The 19,778-nt window shown below is 32.0% G+C and overlaps 1 non-coding gene across 1 annotated transcript; it reads left to right on the top strand.

Moving 5' to 3' along the window:
• Window positions 1–16,895: 16,895 nt before the first annotated feature.
• Window positions 16,896–17,002, top strand: LOC125576840. Its single transcript, XR_007315263.1, has one exon. It is a non-coding gene; the product is annotated as a small nucleolar RNA R71 (small nucleolar RNA).
• The last annotated feature ends 2,776 nt before the right edge of the window (window positions 17,003–19,778 follow it).

Genomic DNA, 19,778 nt, shown 5'->3' with positions numbered 1-19,778 from the left:
AATAATATTGCTAGCTTTTGTATTTATCATTTTAGTTCTTATGATTTTATAATTCACTAATATTTCATATGCAAAAATACTAATTTAGTTCGTAAATAACAAATATATTAATATATTTTTTTAATTTATTAATTAAGCATATATAAGAACATTGCAAAAAATAATTATATTAATTTAGCATTTTATTTATAATTTTTTAGTTTAATTTTCAAGTTATCACTTATTATAATATGAAATATTATTAAATCAGTTTTGTATCTAATACTTTTTGATGTATGTTTTATTATTTGTAAAACAATATTAGGGACTAAAATTACTATTAGATACATAGAGATAGAGGGATATCGATACACATGTCTACATAAAACGTACAACTTCGCACGTGTGATGATAGTAGACCAGTCAACAGGACTAAATAAGAGATTCTATTTGCAGGCTTTTTTGGGTCGTCTTGTTACACTCATGCTCGATTTAACTAAAACAAAATAGTGTATTTCATTAACAATGGCTTAGTATTTGGTTAAACTTACAAAAATTATTAAATTAAACTGTATTAGATGTGAATCAGCATTGCATTCGGAGGTAGAAATACTGCGATGGACGATGGAGAATATGCTTCAACACTCGCCATGTCAGAGTTTTGGGATTGACTTCAAAGAACTGATTGCAATGATAAAGGAGCCCCATGAGTAGTCAAGCTTCATGACAGAGTTGAAGAAGATAGAGACGCTTCAAATTTGTTTTCCGTAATTCAAAATCATCTATGTGCCACGAGTGCGCAACCAGATTTCTGATTTTTTAGCTAAGACTGATATGACCTTTCGCAGGGAGTTACTTTTCATTGGTTGTTCTATTCCGATCTGGTTATCCAGATCACTTCAAGCTTGAGTAATAAAATGGCTGTTCGACATCAACGAAAAAAAAACTATATTAGATAAGAAAAATAATCAACCTAAAGAAGATTTATTTGGCCGGTGGATTTCGCATAATGTCAGGTTTAACAAAACTATTTCCTGATGTATCATATATGCATTTTTAAACCGATATGTCCACTTGACATGATAGCACAAGTAATGTATATAAAAATCTTCATTATCAGCAACAATCAATTGAAAATTAGGTGGCATCTTTGGATTATTATTATAATCACTCTGGAGTTAAATAATAGTTATAATCTATTTTTAATATGAATAGAAAGGTTGAAGAATGAGATGGATGTGACTAGGGCTGTTTTGTAATCAAATTGGTCGGACACCGGGATCTTAAAATCTGAACCAATATGGCCCCCAAACAAAAATCAAATGTGAACATGAAACTTCAGGACAAAATTTCATGATGATACAGAAAGTCTTATTGGATGCACTTGAAATAAAATTTAAGCTGTAGTAATCCATGCACCTAATGCTGTATATATATAATCCTAACGTACTAATTGTCGAAATTTTTTATTGGTTAATTATCATCTAAATGTCTGAAAATTTGTTCGATCATCCATTTCTGTTTTAGAATTAGTTACGTATAGTTTGTAATCAACCGAATGATATTTAAAAAAAAAAGTCATATGAGGGTATATTGTTTTGAAGTGAAGTTTCATTCTTGTAAAAATAAAAAAATAAGAGGAGAAGACATAAGCATACGTCCAGAAGAGTCTCTCAGGTACTTTCCTAAGAACACAGATTACAGTTTTCCAATGGGCTTGTTTTCTCATGTCATCCTCCGGAACATTTCCCTTATCATCGTTAATACCTTTTTATTTTTCTTAATATTTGCTTGTATTTTATTTTTAGTTTAAATCAAAGCAATTAATTATATGCGTATAACATATTTTTATATTGAACTCTCAGCAGAATATACAATTTTTGCGATGACAATTAATTAATTATAGATAATAGTATATAAAGTCCTTCCTGTTTTTTGTGCACAATATAAAGTCCTTCCATTTGTTAAAATAAATGTAAGTATATTTTACACTCCGCTTTTAGAAATCTAACGTAGATGTTTTATAAATTCTCCACATGTATTTGATATATATATATATATATATATTTATGGTATTCTGTAACTTTCTCTGCGATTGTGTTTTATTAGTGGATGACGTAGTTATATATACGGACTAGCCATTCTATTTTACCATCTATGTTAATTAATTTCTTACTGTATCGATTATAACGTGCTCACATTTATGTTTAATTTAATATACATATTATACCATTATGCTCTTCATTTCTAATCTGATTTTTTTTTTTTTTTGGCATCCATTTCTAATCTGATTAGATCATCGCTGTAGCTATTTTATTTTATCTATCCCTTCTGAGCGTTTTAATTAATGGTAGGAGTCAAGTTCTTTCATAGATGTTACTGGCTTTTCTTGATTGTTCAATGTATTTCGATCCGGGATCTTTGGTTTAATAATATCTTCTTGCCTACGTAATAATTTAAATAGAATAGGTTTCTTTATTTATTCAAGAATTATAGCTCTAGCTACTTAATTAGTATCATTACTTAATTCAATCGGTTTGGTTTCTACGTTAAATGATCTTATATTCTTTCCGCTTCACAAAAAATATTGCTCTATGTCAGTTCTGAAAAAAATGTTCCGGTGTAAAAAATTTATACGAAATATATAATTTATAACATATTCAAAACTAACAATAACCAAAATTCAAAAAACAAAGCTCAAGGCTAAACTTCCATAAAGAGTACAATAAATAAGACACTGTAATATTTTAAATTCGCATGATGAATCTTAAGATATCATTTATAATTATATATATTGAATTAAAGGAGTATGACATTCATTATACAATTAATTGACAGTTAAACAACAATATATTGAACGAATGACGACATAACTATCTCGTCTTCGAATAGATATCTGATAAAATAAATAAATTTTAATTATGATATAACAAATAAAAATATTTTAGTTTACTAAATTCCAACTATTATCCCTTATATATTATTTTGAAAATATTACATCAATTAATGTAAAATATGTGTCATCACTAAAATGATTCTATAAATTCTTAAAAAAATAAATTGGTCCATCTAAATATATATTATATTTCATTAAATTAACCCTAAAATTAATTATTAATGTACAACAAAAATATTTTTCATCTTTTTAAAATAAAAGCTTCAGAACGATCTAATATGATTAAAATATATATATGACGATTAATACTTTTGAATAATAAATATTTGATAACAATTTCTCTATCATATATCATTTTTAATTTAATATTATTAAAATTAATTAAACAATCAAAATTTAAATTTTTCTATATATGTTATATTTTGAATTTTTTAAAACGGTTATCTAAAAGTCTAAAACTGTTTGTTTTTCATCAACTTATACAGATTCATACTGACTTTGAGAACCAAACCGAAAGATCTTGATCCATGTGAATGACGAAAGGCGGTTGCTTCCTGACACTACGTGCTACACTATCCACATTTGTAGTTTGCGTCTTTGGTACATAGATAATCTCTGATTGGAGGAAACTTTCTTTCAGTACCTTAATATCTTCCAAATATTTTGCAAAAGCTGGTCATTATTCTGGTTCCGAAATCATCTTCACCAATTGAGAACAATCTGTTGCAAACTGTTAAAAGTCTAAAATTGTTAAAAGTCTCACAGTGAAATGTTTTTGGTCAATAGTATAACTTTTTCGTTATAACAAGATAAAAGTGATTATAAAATCAAATTAGTAGAAATTTCATTTAAAAGATATTCAACTTAATATATATATATATATAGTCATTTAGTATCGTTTAAATTAAATTATATACCATATAAAACACACATAACATTTTAATTTTGAAAAATTTGCATTGAAAAATTATTGAGAACTTAATAGTTTAATTTTAAAAATTATTATAAATTACAAAAACTATCAAACATATCATATTGAAATTTTTGTTAGCAATAGTTTAAAAAATTATAAAAACATTTAAATGATCATAAAACCATAGGAGTAGAAAGCCATATTTAATAGATAATCATATTAAAAATATACTATATATATCTATGTTAATATCAATTAAATTTAGTTATATATTATATAAAGTAGATAAAAGTGATTGTTTTAATTTATTTATTATAAAATGATTGTAAATAATTCTTCAAAAAAATGATTGTAAATAAACAAAAGTGATTATTTTGATTTATGTGCTCGGTCAATTTAATTATATACGTAATAGTTACTAAATTATTAATTATTCACATATATTTATTACATTATTATTTCATAATACATAAAACCACAATAAATAAAACGCAGATTTTAACCTAGTTTGTTGTATTTTATTACCAAACTGGAGGATTATTTAGTTCAAAAAAACACTGACGATTATGAGAATTCACTATGATTTGAATTCTAACTACGATTTAATACTTGCTGAAATGCGAACTTAATATAAAACAAAATCCAAGGTGTAATTCATTCTATACTGATATTATATAGGAAAAGCTCTTTTGTAGTTCTCAGCTCATTTCTAGTTATTTTCAAATTGTTTAATGTATAGAACATAAAATCTCATTTGTGATTTCTTTTTTTTTTCTGTAAAGGAAAACTGTGTTAGTTTAATACTGTGTTTGGTAAATGAAATTATTCGTGAATCGTGATGTTCTGCCCACAACTTTATCTGATTGTTACTAGACCCTAGTTGTTACAACTTTTTTTGTCTATTAAAAAATTCATGATTCTTTTCTTTTTTTTTTTTGATCAAATTTCATGATTCTTTTCTAACTGTTGTCAGTAGATCTCATATTTCTTCTCTATTATTGGTCGGGTCCATAGTTTGTATTTCAAGAAATTCGCAAAGATTTAATCACTTGTTCAGGAATCAGGATCACATTCTATAGAGCCCTTTTATAATTCAAACAAGCTCAGCTTTATAAATAGTCTCAAGAAAAATGTTTATAATGAAAAGAATATAGTTCACTGAATTGTGAGACCAAATAAATTATTTTGTTTATATTCGTTTTCACTATAAACAATTTTTTTTGTTATCAAACATGATTAAATATGAACATTGAAGAGAGTCTACGGCTCTGGTTCTCAACAAGAAGCTAACAGCATCATTATCCTAACACCCCATAATGGAGTGCTTAAAAAAGAATTTCTTTTTTGAATTAAAAAAATAAAATTAATAAACGAACCAATTTCGGATTGCCACGTACCAATGGAATCTGCAAAAATTGTAAACATCGGTGATTAAATATGCTTCAGAAGTGCTGATGCTTAAAAAATTTGTGGGACCTGCCCACTTTTATATTAGTTTTTTGTTAAGCAATCCCCCTAAGCACTTGGGATAATGATAGTCTAAAATCATAATCAACGCGCGATCCTTAGAGAGTTTTTTAGGTGAGGACCCCGCAAAAATGTTAAAATTCGGTCCCCAGAACTACGAAATAAAAATCGATCTTACAAGGAGTTTTTGCACTGTTTGCGGGGCCCACCGATACGTAGCGGCCCGCAATTGGTTTGCTTTTAATTTTTTTTTTTCAGACCAAAAAAAAAACAAATTTTTTTTTTAAGAAACCGATGCGATAATCATGCTCTAAGCACTAAGACCATCTCCAATGTATTTTCCTATTTTTCCTGTAAAATATAAAAACTTTATAATAGAGATGGGTTTGTCTCTAATGTAAACTTCTATTTATTCCTGTAAAAATAATATTCTTGATATATTATTTTCTAATATTACAAATAATACCTTTTATTTGTGAAAGTTGAAAACCAACCCAATTTAGTGTAACATTCATAAAATTATGATATTATTTACACTGAATATGTTTATAGACACTATTACGTAAATAAAAAGTATGATTATATATTTATATAAACAGTAAATTTTCACTAAAAAGTATTTATTTTTGTTGTAATTGTTAAATAAAAAAGTTAAATGATCGTTTTGTAAATAAAAAAAGTATGTCTCTATTATAGAGGAATGCTATTTCTTTCTCTAAATATAGAAGTAAAAATAACAATCTCTATTTTAGAGGAAGAAATATAGTAGAGTTGGAGTGATTTTATCTCTATAATAGCATAGATGTGAGTTGGGGATGTTCTAAGAGGATGAGGCCGGGAAAAGGAATTTATTTAGTTCTTTGATTTTTCTCAACCTAGTTCTTTTATTCTTTCCAAAATTCAAAGCCTTACAAATATGTAGCACTTGATGGAAAACAGTTTTTTTTTGTCTTGAATATAATTTAACATCATTCAAAAAAAAAAGAGCATATTAACACACTTTCAACGTTTCACTTCCAATTGCAGCTCTTGCTCTCAAAAACCCTAAAACAACTTCAAGTTGGAAATATTACAAAATTACCAATATTAAGTTCGAAATTTGATATCAAATAACAGTAAAAGCTTGAATTCTGGAATTTTAAATTCGCTGTTAATGGCTACTAATGATGAAAATTTAGGGTTTTATTGATTCATCTTTTTAAACGTGATTAACTACAGAAAGATTTTACAACTAAGAATCCTAATAAAATACAACCTTAAGTGATAAATGGACATTTGCATGCGGTGCAACCGTAAATTCCGCTTTTCTGAAATTCTTTGATATAATATTGTGTATTTTGTCCGGATCAATTCCTCTTCAGATTTTCATATTACTACGTAATTTTGATAATAACAACAATTAAAAACATTGAGATCGATATAGATCGTCGTTACTCGTCAATCCCACACCTTGCATTCCCCACGGGCCACGACCACAAGGAACATAACTGGCGCATATTTCGAGTTTTCTGTAACTAGATTAATACAAACTTTTATACTGTAATTAACACTTTAATCGTAACAAAGATAATTTGTGGTACTTTTTTACAATCCTTTTATAAACTTTTTTTTTGTCTGAATCCTTTTATAAACTTTGTTGGTAATATTTTATTTTTTTTAAAGCTATGGTTTGTATTTTAGGAAGAAAATAATTGAATATTAATACTTTTTCTTCTTTCGTGGCCATCAATGAAAGAGAAAATACAACACGCAAAGTTACAAAAAAAAAAAAGAAAATACGACACGCACAAAGATGACAAAATTAATGAAATTTGATAAAGTGGCAAAACTAAGCTGCATTCATATTATTACTAGCAAAGAAACCTAATTCAATAATTAGGGTAATAATGACATTCGTGCCAGTACTATATAAAAATATCGCATATATAGCTGATGGTTTGTTTATACGCAAATGATCATAAAAATACCACCAATTTTCCGATTATTTCTACCACGAACATAGTTACTTATCATTTAGTTTGTTTTGTAATAAGATAGAGAATATAATTATTTTAACGAATTTTTTGCTTAATAAATTAATCTTAATGAAATTGAGTTCCACGAGAAAACCGGGGATGTTAGTACCTAAAAGTCTGGGAAAAATGTTGAAAGTATGCGTTTGGAGTGACTTGGTGACTTCAAGATTCGCTTCAAACCTTTACGTGTCTTCTCATTATTTACCTTTTTAACTCTTCATTTTGCCACGTCATGTCGTCATGCCCTACCATTTTTCACCTCAATATCTGACCAAATTGATTCATTATACAATCAGAATCACTAATCAACAAGTTGTATCTAGGCGACCCTGAGCTGGTGAAACATTAGCTTATAATCTCCAAAGACCAAAACTTAAAAAAAAATTTAATTTACTTCTAAATTTATAAAGATAAATTCTCTAGGATAGACCTAAAAAGTTTTTGTCACAAATATAGATCTTAGAACAAAAAAGACTAAAATAGACTTAAATGTTTTATCAAAAGAAATAAATATATACTTATACTCCTAGAGTTAATTAATCTAGACATTAGAGTTTAGAGTTAAGGGGTGAGGTTTAGGGTTTAAGGTTTAGGGTTTAGGGTTGAGGAGTGGGGTTTTGGAGATAAGATTTCATATTTTAAAAAAAATTTTAAAACAATTCAAAATAATAAATGATATTTTGATCATTTTAATTTTTGGGATCTATTTTGTGCCAAAAACTTAAACTGGTTCGGATTTTGGTTCGAATTTTTTTGGTTGAATTTGGGTATGAGTCCGGATATCGGGTAAAATGTCCAAGCCTAATCTATACATATAATATTTAAAAATTTGGAGCCAATACCAATGTTTCAGTGCCATGTATCCATATCTAGCCATGAACATATATGAACAATTGTATCAATATCCTTTCAGTGCAACCTATACGTTAAAATATTAATACACTAGGTCGATATCCGCGCTTTGCGCGAGATGAATGTTTTATATACATAAATTTTTATATACTATTATTTATTTACGTTCTTTTACATATTATACAATATATATATATACATATATATATATACTAAATAATTGAGAGGTTAGTATTTATTACGTATAGAATTAAATTAGTGCGGACCTATAAATCGAAACAGTCATTGTTTTTAATTTACAATCATTTTATGGTAACGAAATCTAAAAATCATTTTTATCTATTTTAGATGATATTAAATTTAAATGATATTAACAGCGATGTATATTATATTTTTAATATGATTATTTATTAAATAAAATTTTCTATTCATATGGTTTTATGATCATTTGTATTTCTTATACAAAAACTAAATCATTGATAACAAGATATTCAGTATGAAACTTTTAATATTTTTAGTAATTTATAATCATTTTTACAAATTAAATGAAAAATTTTAAACTAAAATAGTATCTTTCAATGCAAATTTTGAAATTTAAATATTTATGAATTTATATAGTATATACAGTTTAATTTAAATGATAAATGAGAATTCCTACTCATATAGTTTTATTAACATTTCTTTTGGTATATATAAAAATTAAATCATTGATCACAAAATTTTCAAAGTGTAACTTTTAACAGTTTTATTACTTTATAGTCATTTTTAAAAATTAAAAATATAACAGATACAGAAAAATCTTTTTTTATTATATGGTTATTGTGATTGATTAATTTCTTTTAGTAATATGAAATAAAACAAAAATGATTGAGAACGTATAAATTATTTTCAAATCTTTATTGTTTCGAATCATTAATTATCAAATATATTTTGATCAACTTAGATAATTATGTATCCTTTATTTAAGAAAAGAAGGAAGAATATTTTTTACATTAATAATTAATGTTATGATTAATTTAATGAAAAGTATAATATATGTTTAGATGGACCAACTTATTTTTTTTTTAAGAATTCTGAGAATTATTTGATGACACACGTGTCAATGTTTTTTTTTTTTGCAACAAACGGCTATTATATTACTCAAACTTGAGGTGGTCTAGACCACCTCAAGTTTGAGTAATACTCCCTCCGTTTCTAAAATATCCATGTTTTAGAATTTTCACAATTTTTAATAAAATATATTAAAATTTAGCTATAAATGCATAGTTTTTTGTAATTTTATATTTTCTATATTTTTAAACCAAGAAGATTTAAAAAAAAGAAATTAATATTCTTGAACTTCACAATTTCTCATTATTAGTTGACAAAATTGAATTGAAAATATAAAATATGTATCTTTTTGAAACAAAAGTTTTCTATAGAATATAGATATTTTAGGAACGGAGAAATAGTATATATAAGGGTGTCAAGTTTAAAAGTTATAATGTTTATCTTTTAATATATGTAAGGGATCTCTTGAGAGTTACTGGTCATTACGACTAGCAAAAATATATTAGCGCATATCGGAAAAAAATGATGAAGAGACGAAGTTAATTTTCATAAATAGCTTAGCTGTTTCATTGAAAAAATGCGTGGGAAAGATCTTTCGCGCCTCTTATAGAGAAATAGAAGTACAAGATTCGGTCAAGTAGTGAATGATTGTGTAACATCCCGAGTTGTGATATGTGAAAAAGGCTTAAGGGAATTGATTTGGCTACCTATGTCATCAAAGTTGACTTACCTTTTCCGGAACACATCCTGAAAGAACTCCAGAATTAAGCGTGCTTGAGCTGGAGTAGTGGAAGGATGGGTGACTTATCGGAAAGTGATTCGCGATAGTGTGCGAATGGGGCCAAAGCATGGAAAAGGGTAAGGTAATGATTGCAGGATCAGTAAACAATGATTTCGAGTCTTTAGAAAAATTAACGGACCGATCGCTGGAACGAAATGGACCCACAAACCGAGAGAACGGACGTGGGTGGTCTATTAGTCGTGGACTGGCGTTACAGATTGGATTTATATATATTCTATTCAGATAGCTAGGCCTTCAACACTATACACACCCTCGTTCTAAATACCTATCTTGTAAATATAAAAATTGTATGTTGAACCAAAAGAAAAAGAAGATGAAATTGTACATCTGTGACTATACATATATATTAATAGGGTTGGATGTTCTTAGCTGAACATCATCCACTATCTCTACATAATAGTTTACTTATTGTTTATATATTATCCGTACTATTTTGCACTATAAAATATGACCACATTCATCTTCATCTTAATTCCATTTATGATAAGATCTTCTTGAGTTGTTTTCAAGTCCATGTATATTTTCTCGTAAACTTAAAATTTGCTTTGGAAAATTTCCATTTCACTTTTTAGCAAAAAAAGAGAAGAATATTGACTTAGAGCATCTCCAACTCATTGTTATTTTCACCTCCAAATGCTATAATAGAGAAAAAGTGCTCTAATACACCTCTATTTTTTTTTTTAAATACAAATTGCCATTTTTTCCTCTCAATATAAAGACAAAAATAGCATTCATCTATTATAGAGACATACTTTTTATTTACAAAATAGTCTTTTAATTATTTAAACTTTTATAACTATAACCAAAATAATTATTAAAAACAGTTTTTATAAACATAGAATCACATTTTTTATTTACATAATAGTCTTTTAAAGAAACTTTAGTTTAAACAAAGTTATAATTTAATGAAAATCTTGTAAAAGTTAAAAATGAATAGGGTTAATTATCAACTTTCATAAGTAAAAAGTATTTGTTGTAAAATTTAAATAGAATATCTTGAGAATATTCCTTTTTAGAGACAAAAATAGAGAAATACATTGGAGATAAACACATTTCTATTTTAGAGTTGTTCTATTTTAAAGATAAAAAGAAGAATACCTTAGAAATGGTCTTACAAAATCTTATTCGCCGTATAATTATTTATCCTTCTTGATCTGTCATAAAAACAAGTAAAATAATTAATGGGTACTTGAAGTATAGACTACCACATGACTATCTTGCAGAGTAAACTAATTTATATTTAGCTACATGAAGTGTATCTTATGCATGACAACATCCTAAACTTTATGATGTTACGTAATTAACATCATGAGCTTAATTTCAAGAATCCAAAAAATGATGTGGGCGTCTGAGACGTTAACTCCATTTAATTTCCCGTTCATCAATTAAAATCCGATCCACTAGATTGTAATTTAACTACTCTCTCTTATTTTTTTTGATGAGTCAAATTTTAATAAAATTTTAGTTAGATGGGTCAGATTTTAATTGATTTACGGGAGAATTAAACTTAGTTATTTTTTCGACGTCTACATTATTTTTTGGATTAATAAAATTAAGCTTGTGATGTTAACCATATAATATCATTAACCTGTGAATATTGTCATGTATAACATATATTTTGTGTAGCTAAATACAGTAGAACATCTATAAATTAATAATGTTGAGACTTTAAAATTTTATTAATTTATAGAGATACTAATTTACAAAATTTTCTTTATTTAGATTTCTTGTTTAAAGATATATTTATTCTAAGATAAGAAAAATATTTGATTTTAGTGTGTATACATTAATTGTTATTTTTTGAAATTTTACATTATTAATTTTATTATATTATTTGGTGTATGTAATATATATTGCATAGAACTTAAATGTGGTTTTAGATGTAATATTCCTAAATCTCATCAAAAATATATTAAGTGTTAAGAAAATATAAAGATAAATCCATTGTGAATATAAAACAAAAAATATAATAGTAGGTTTTTACTTATATAAAATATGTATATATATAAATTATTAATTTATAATTTTAATGGGATCATATATTTATATAAAATTTTCTAAAAAAATATTATCTTATTATTTTATCGATTTTAGTCAAATTTTGAATCAGTCGAAGTTGAAACTGGCGAAATTTATTAATTTATAGAGATTATTAATTTATCGAATATTAATTTATAGAGGTTATTGATGTTAGGTGTTTTCAAGGCTCCTAAGACAAATGTTGTAGTATAAAAGATTGTCGAACCAGTTCTGAGGGATATCAAAGCACCGAGAATGCAAGTACTCACTTAATCTAAGTGCAACCAATGATTTAGATGGGTTTTAAGCTATGACTAAAACTAAAAAGCAATAAGAGAATGATACTTTCTTGACTAAGGGAAAAGAGAACTCATGGGCATAGGGATTAGACCTTGGGTGATCAAGTATCGAACTAAGGATGGCAAATGATCGATCAAACTATCGACCTTAAGCCTAGACACAATTCTAAGCAAGCTCTATGTCTAGATGAATGCTCATTTGCTAACATATCTCAAACATCAAATGTCTTTGGTTGAATAATATGAAAGCAATCATTACTAACAAGTCTATTAGCTATCTTAGCACCTTTAACAACAAATGTCTTTGGCAAAGTATACTAAAAGCCTAGGAGACTTGTCTCGGGCATTTCATTGAACACCTTTCGGGTGAGAAATGCCTAAGGATCAACAACTGAGTGGCCAACTCAGAAGATGCATTATGATTACTCTACTAGCAAGGAAATACGAATGATCTACACTAAAACATCGTAGCTCTAACCTAATCACCCTTAATCTCCCTAACCCATGAATTCAAAAGGTGATTACTCACTAATCTTCATGATTCCTCTTAAACCCATATTGGATTTCAGAATAATCATGTAGAGAAATAGATAAGAAATCAACAAGAACACAAAAACATAACAATCAAAATCCAAGAGATGAACTTCTCCAGAGAGTTTTTGTGTATTTCTCAGTCGATCAAAAGATCATCTGCCTGGTGGCTACAAAAGATGTTTAAAACATAGGTTTTAGAAATGTAAAACGTGCCTAATGAAATGACCAAAAGGCCCTTAAGTAAAATAGAAATCGAGCAGATAATAGACGCGGAGCGACCTCGGCATGTCGCTCCGACAAGTCGCTCCGGCCTTCGGGAGCGACCTCAGGGGGTCACTCTGAGAGGTCGCTCCAGGCTTCGCTTCGTGTCGTCTCGCCATAGAGACGCGAGCGACCTCGGGGTGTCGCTTTGGGAGGTCGCTCTGAGAGGGGTGTGAGATGCGAGCGACCTCTGGGCGTCGCTCTGGGCAAGTCGCTCTGGGGGGTGCTTTGGAGCGACCTCATGACGTCGCTGCGGAACCTCGCTCCCATGCTCTGCTCGTCCAATGATCACCTATTTCACGTCCTTTAAGCTCCAAATGCATCCAAATGTCCCCAAGAACTCCATGTGGCACTCCAACACCTAATAAGGACAATGAATGCAAAATACAACCTAGACATGGCTAAATCCTAATCTATATGATGAAAATGCTCATGGATGAATGGATAAAACGATGCAAATATGCAAGATATCAACTCCCCCAAACTTGTTCTTTTACTTATCCACAAGTGAACTTTCTAGAACTCATAGGGAGAGAGGTTTGAAGGTGGGAGCTCATAGCCAAAAGAAACACAACTAGCAAACACAACTAGCACACTCTCTTATTACACTCTAGCTTCTCTAGGCCTATCTCAACTCCTTTTGCTCTTACACTCATCATCAAGCATCCACACATTCAAATCAACCAACTTTCACATTCATTAAGCACAAAACATCAGGTGAATTCTTGCAAATGGTCAGTTGGTCCAAGTCATTTAGTTGGGTAAGGGAAGGCTTTTATTTAAGTGAGTCAAGAGGTTCAAAATATATGATCTTTAAGGTGGTTTACTCTCGAAACAAGTAGCCTTGACATTGCACATAATATATCTAAGAAAGGGATCAACTCATGCTTACAATGCTCAATCTCCATTGTTCTACCCTTTTCCCAAACATACAATTACACAATCATTCTCAAATGTCAAGCCCAACTCACATCTCTCACTAAAAGATTCTAAAAACATCAGCTCTTTCTCTTTGAAATCTACAAGGGATTTTTCACAACCTCAAAACATTTCTTAGCTCCTAACAACTTTGCTAGCCCCCTTTTCTTTCTTTTCTTTTGTTTTTTTTTTCTTTTCTCTTTTTTTTTCGTTTTTCTTTTTCCTTTTTTTTTTTAGGCTGGGGGCCAAGACTTTTCAAAACTTGAGCTAGAGGCTTCTCTACTTATCCCAATAAAACAATTCACTTAAGCACAAAGAGTCTATTCTTTTCTTTTTTCATTTCTCCCAAATCATAATCACAACACTCACCCACCACCTATAGCTAGACAATAGAGTGCCCAATCTAGCAAGAATGAAGATCAAGCATTGTCGTTCCCGATATTCTCAACATTATGCACATGTAAGACTTTCCGAAGAAGGCCTCACTCATCAAACAATGAAAGCTTAAAAGGAGGGAAGGGTTTTAGGAGTGGTCTACCACTAGAGTTTGTCAAAATAAGATTGGCATAAAGGATGTGACAACTCAAGTGTGTATAGCCATGACTCAGTACACAAGGGACCATGAGCAAGAAGCATTAAGTTCGTTCAGTTCAAATAAGGTTGTAGTTGGCTTCAAAGACTGAGTTTCAGCAATCAACAAGTTTCAGGAAGAATTTTCAAGGCTCGAAACATACAAGTCTTTTTGAGAGGTGCAAAAGCTACTCAGGTGCAACGTAGTGTTCTTTACAAGGCATTTAAAATCATTGCTCCCAATGCAAGTGAATGCAACCTATATGCTCTAGACTCTCCTAGAAATGCAAATAATGCAAACTAAATGATTGATTTTTTTTTTATATATATGCAAATAGGTATGCAATGCATGACTCAATGAAACAACATCAAAGCAAACGTGATCAAATACTTGGTACCTCCCCCAAACTTGAGTTACACAGTCTCTGTGTTGTCAAGTAGAGAAAGAGATACCGAAAAGAAGACTAATATGCAAAAATGAAATGGTATATACAAGGGAGTGTGGTGGGTTACCTTCTATGGGGAATGAGTAGAGGGAGATGCTCCCTCCTCGTCGTCCTCAGGTGGTAACTCTTCAAGGTGCTCATCAGCAGGAGTGCCCCTCTCTTCAATGTAGAAGGATTGCCCGAACACAGTTGGTTTCCTCATTTTCTCCTTGATGTCAAAGTGTAGGATGTTCTCTTTACCCAAATAGAGATCAATCGTGCCCTCCTTCACATTAACAATAGCTCCTGCTGTAGCTAAGAATGGCCTTCCTAGAATCAATGGGTCTTGAGCCTCCTCACCCATCTCAAGCACCACAAAATCTGTAGGTATCTCATACCTTCCAATCTTCACAGGGAGGTCCTCTAAGATGCCCACAAGATACTTCACTGAACGATCAGCAAACACCAGAGAGAGTCTACACTTCTTGTACTGAGTGAATCCAAGCTTCTTTGCAACAGACAAAGGCATCAAGCTGACACTAGCTCCCAAATCGCAGAGACATTTCTCAAATACCATAGGTCCAAGAGCACAAGGTAGTGTGAAACTTCCTGGATCCTCTAACTTCTCTGGAACATCAAGCCTCTGGATGATGGCACTGCACTCATGGGTAAGAATCATCATGCCTTCCATCTCCTTCTTCTTTGCAGCTACAGCATCTTTCAAGAACTTGCTGTATTGAGGAATCAACATAAAAGCATCGATGATGGGCATTGCAACCTGAGCTTCACTCATTTGCTTCTCAAACAGAGCCTTGTACTTCTTTAGCAGATGCTTCTTGAATCTACCAGGGAATGGAAGTTTGGGTTCATAGGGAGGAGGAACAAAAGAACTTTCACTTGCTGGAGTAACAACTTCACCATCCTTTAATGTCTTCTTCTCTTCCCCAACCTTTCCTTTACCTTTGGCTTCCACTATCTTCTCCAAGATCTCGTCATTGATCTTCTCATCAACAATCACCACTTCATCATCTATGTTGATGGCAACCCCCTCACTTAGTTTCTCAGCATCCTTGGTGAGGGTTCTAGGAGGTAACTGCTTACCACTCCTAAGGGTGATAGCCTTGGCCTCCTTGGGATTTTGGTCAGACTTTCCAGGTAGAGATCCTTGCTGGCGATTCTGGTGAGTGTTCATGGAAGCAAACTGATTCTCTAAATTCCTGACTGTAGAAGCAAAGTGTGAGAATTTGTTGTTGAGTTCATTGTAACTCCCATCAATCTTGGTATGAAGGTTCTTCAACTCATAACCAACATGCTTCTCACTTCTAGTCTGAGACTCCAAGATTTGTTTCAGTAAGGTATCAGTGCTGCTCTCTTGAGGAGCAGAGGAACCAGACGAGGGGTTTTGCTGAGGCTGATAGCTGCCTTGCTGGTTGTTTCTAGGCGGATAACCACTTTGTTGGTTGGTTGGATAGGATTTCTGTTGGTAGTTGTTGTACTGAAAGTTGGGCTCTTTTTTGTACCAGCTACCATTGTTGTTAATGAAACACAACTCCTCTTGACCTTCCAAACCATCAACCTCATTGACAGCAAGTGGATCTTCCTGCTTGGAGTTACCAACAAACTTTAGCTGCTCTTGGGTGGCTTTTTCAGCAATGAGTAGGTCGATCTTGTCTTCCAAAGCTTTGATCTCTTTCCTCGTCTGCTTATCATCTGTTCTACTGCCTCTGTCATGGTCTCCACTGTAGACTGCATAACTCTTTACCATGTTGTCAACCAGCTCTTCTGCATCCTCTTCAGTTCTCCCCAAGAAGAATCCATTGCTAGCTGTATCCAGTCTGGCTCTGTACTTAGGAAGAGCACCACGGTAGAATGTGCTCAGCAAGCTTTCCTTAGAGAAGCCATGGTGTGGGCATTGAGCTTGGTAGCCCTTGAATCTCTCCCAGGCTTCACTGAAACCTTCCAAGTTCTTCTGTTGAAAGCTAGAAATCTCGTTTCTCAGCTTAGCAGTTCTTGAAGTAGAGAAGAACTTCTCCAAGAATGCTTTCTTGCAGTCATCCCAAGTGGTGATGGAGTCACTGGGTAGAGACTTCTCCCACTGACATGCCTTATCCCCCCAAAGAGAAAGGGAATAGCTTGAGCTTTAAGGCATCTTCGGACACACCATTGGTTTTTGACAACCCACGGTAGCTGTCGAACCTGTCTAAGTGATCAAATGGATCCTCTAAAGCCAAGCCATGATACTTGTTGTTCTCGATCACGTTGAGGAGTCCTGATTTGATCTCAAAGTTGTTGGCTGCCACAGCTGGTGCTCGGATTCCCAATCTATGACCATGAATGTTGGGGCGGTCGTAAGTGCCAATGGGTCGAGCTGCTCGCTGTTGGTTTTGTGGAACGTTGTTAGCTCCATTGACGCCCGCATCATTTTGAGGTATGTCTTCCATATCAGTGTCCAATCTCTGCAAGTGAGCCTGTTGCTCTTCGTCTCTTCTCTTTCTAGCACACTCTCTCTCTAAAGCTCTGATGTCTGCAGCTCTTGGAACTAGGTTTGATGGACCCTTGCTCCTCAAGTTCGTACACCTGTAGATTAAAGGGAGGTGAAGAAAGAGAATTAGTAACAAAAGAAAATAAAAATGACTTAGTCTCAAGCAAGTGACTAAATCTCAATGTTAAAATCTACTCAGAATTTGGCAACGGCGCCAATTTGATGTTAGGAGTTTTCAAGGCTCCTAAGATAAATGTTGTAGTATAAAAGATTGTCGAACCAGTTCTGAGGGATATCAAAGCACCGAGAATGCAAGTACTCACTTAATCTAAGTGCAACCAATGATTTAGATGGGTTTTAAGCTATGACTAAAACTAAAAAGCAATAACAGAATGATACTTTCTTGACTAAGGGAAAAGAGAACTCATGGGCATAGGGATTAGACCTTGGGTGATCAAGTATCAAACTAAGGATGGCAAATGATCGATCAAACTATCGACCTTAAGCCTAGACACAATTCTAAGCAAGCTCTATGTCTAGATGAATGCTCATTTGCTAACATATCTCAAACATCAAATGTCTTTGGTTGAATAATATGAAAGCAATCATTACTAACAAGTCTATTAGCTATCTTAGCACCTTTAACAACAAATGTCTTTGGCAAAGTATACTAAAAGCCTAGGAGAGTTGTCTCGGGCATTTCATCGAACACCTTTCGGGTGAGAAATGCCTAAGGATCAACAACTGAGTGGCCAACTCAGAAGATGCATTATGATTACTCTACTAGCAAGGAAATACGAATGATCTACACTAAAACATCCTAGCTCTAACCTAATCACCCTTAATCTCCCTAACCCATGAATTCAAAAGGTGATTACTCACTAATCTCCATGATTCCTCTTAAACCCATATTGGATTTCAGAATAATCATGTAGAGAAATAGATAAGAAATCAACAAGAACACAAGAACATAACAATCAAAATCCAAGAGATGAACTTCTCCAGAGAGTTTTTATGTATTTCTCAATCGATCAAACGATCATCTGCCTGGTGGCTACAAAAGATGTTTAAAACATAGGTTTTAGAAATGTAAAACGTGCCTAATGAAATGACCAAAAAGCCCTTAAGTAAAATAGGAATCGAGCAGATAATAGACGCGGAGCGACCTCGGCATGTCGCTCCGGCCTTCGGGAGCGACCTCAATGGGTCACTCTGAGAGGTCGCTCCAGGCTTCGCTTCGTGTCGTCTCGCCATAGAGACGCGAGCGACCTCGGGGTGTCGCTTTGGGAGGTCGCTCTGAGAGGGGTGTGAGATGCGAGCGACCTCTGGGCGTCGCTCTGGGCAAGTCGCTCTGGGGGGTGCTTTGGAGCGACCTCATGACGTCGCTGCGGAACCTCGCTCCCATGCTCTGCTCGTCCAATGATCACCTATTTCACGTCCTTTAAGCTCCAAATGCATCCAAATGTCCCCAAGAACTCCATGTGGCACTCCAACACCTAATAAGGACAATGAATGCAAAATGCAACCTAGACATGGCTAAATCCTAATCTATATGATGAAAATGCTCATGGATGAATGGATAAAACGATGTAAATATGCAAGATATCAGTTATACTGTATACATTAGTTTAGTCTATATTATTAACTAGATGTGGTGGTGGTCTATACTTCAGGTAATCAGCAATATTTTTCTTAAAAACAAAATGGAAACTTATGGAATCTTAAGTGTAAATGCGGCCTACATTAAAATTTGGGCTTGTTTGGATTTAAGGATTTTCTTAAGTTAACGAGCCTTTTCGATTTTCCAAAGGCCTAAATCATCAAATAGGATTATAAATTTTAAGATTTGTCTTCCTCTGTACCGACTTATTCATCTGCCTATCACTTTGGACGTCATCTTCATTTTTTTGGGAAAAATGATCGAAGTTCTTTTCTTGGAATGTATCATAGCGAACAAACGGATAAGATTGAATAAGCAGAACATATACATCATGCGCATGTATATGCATGCACTTGCTCACGCGATCAAACAAGAGCATTCTCCAAAGCTATCGGAAAAGGCACGAACAAACTTTTTTATGGGAAGATTTTTGGCACTGTGTGATTCATGTCGGTCTCCCAAGTAACTTCAACCATTTCGTCTATGGTATAATTTTTTCTTTTCTGAAAACGTCTCCCAACGATCTCAAGGAGTAACTGCAAGAAAACGTTTTTTTGCTAAAATTGGTAATGTAAATTTTCTTAGTTGATAAGTTTTCTTTACAATTAAATGCTGAGAAAGAAACAAATGAGAAAC

This window comes from Brassica napus, chromosome A7 (assembly GCF_020379485.1).
Source record: "Brassica napus cultivar Da-Ae chromosome A7, Da-Ae, whole genome shotgun sequence".
NCBI classification, from domain to species: Eukaryota; Viridiplantae; Streptophyta; class Magnoliopsida; order Brassicales; family Brassicaceae; genus Brassica; species Brassica napus.
The sequence above is the reverse complement of the archived record's forward strand: the minus strand, read 5'-3'. Positions and strand labels throughout refer to the sequence as shown.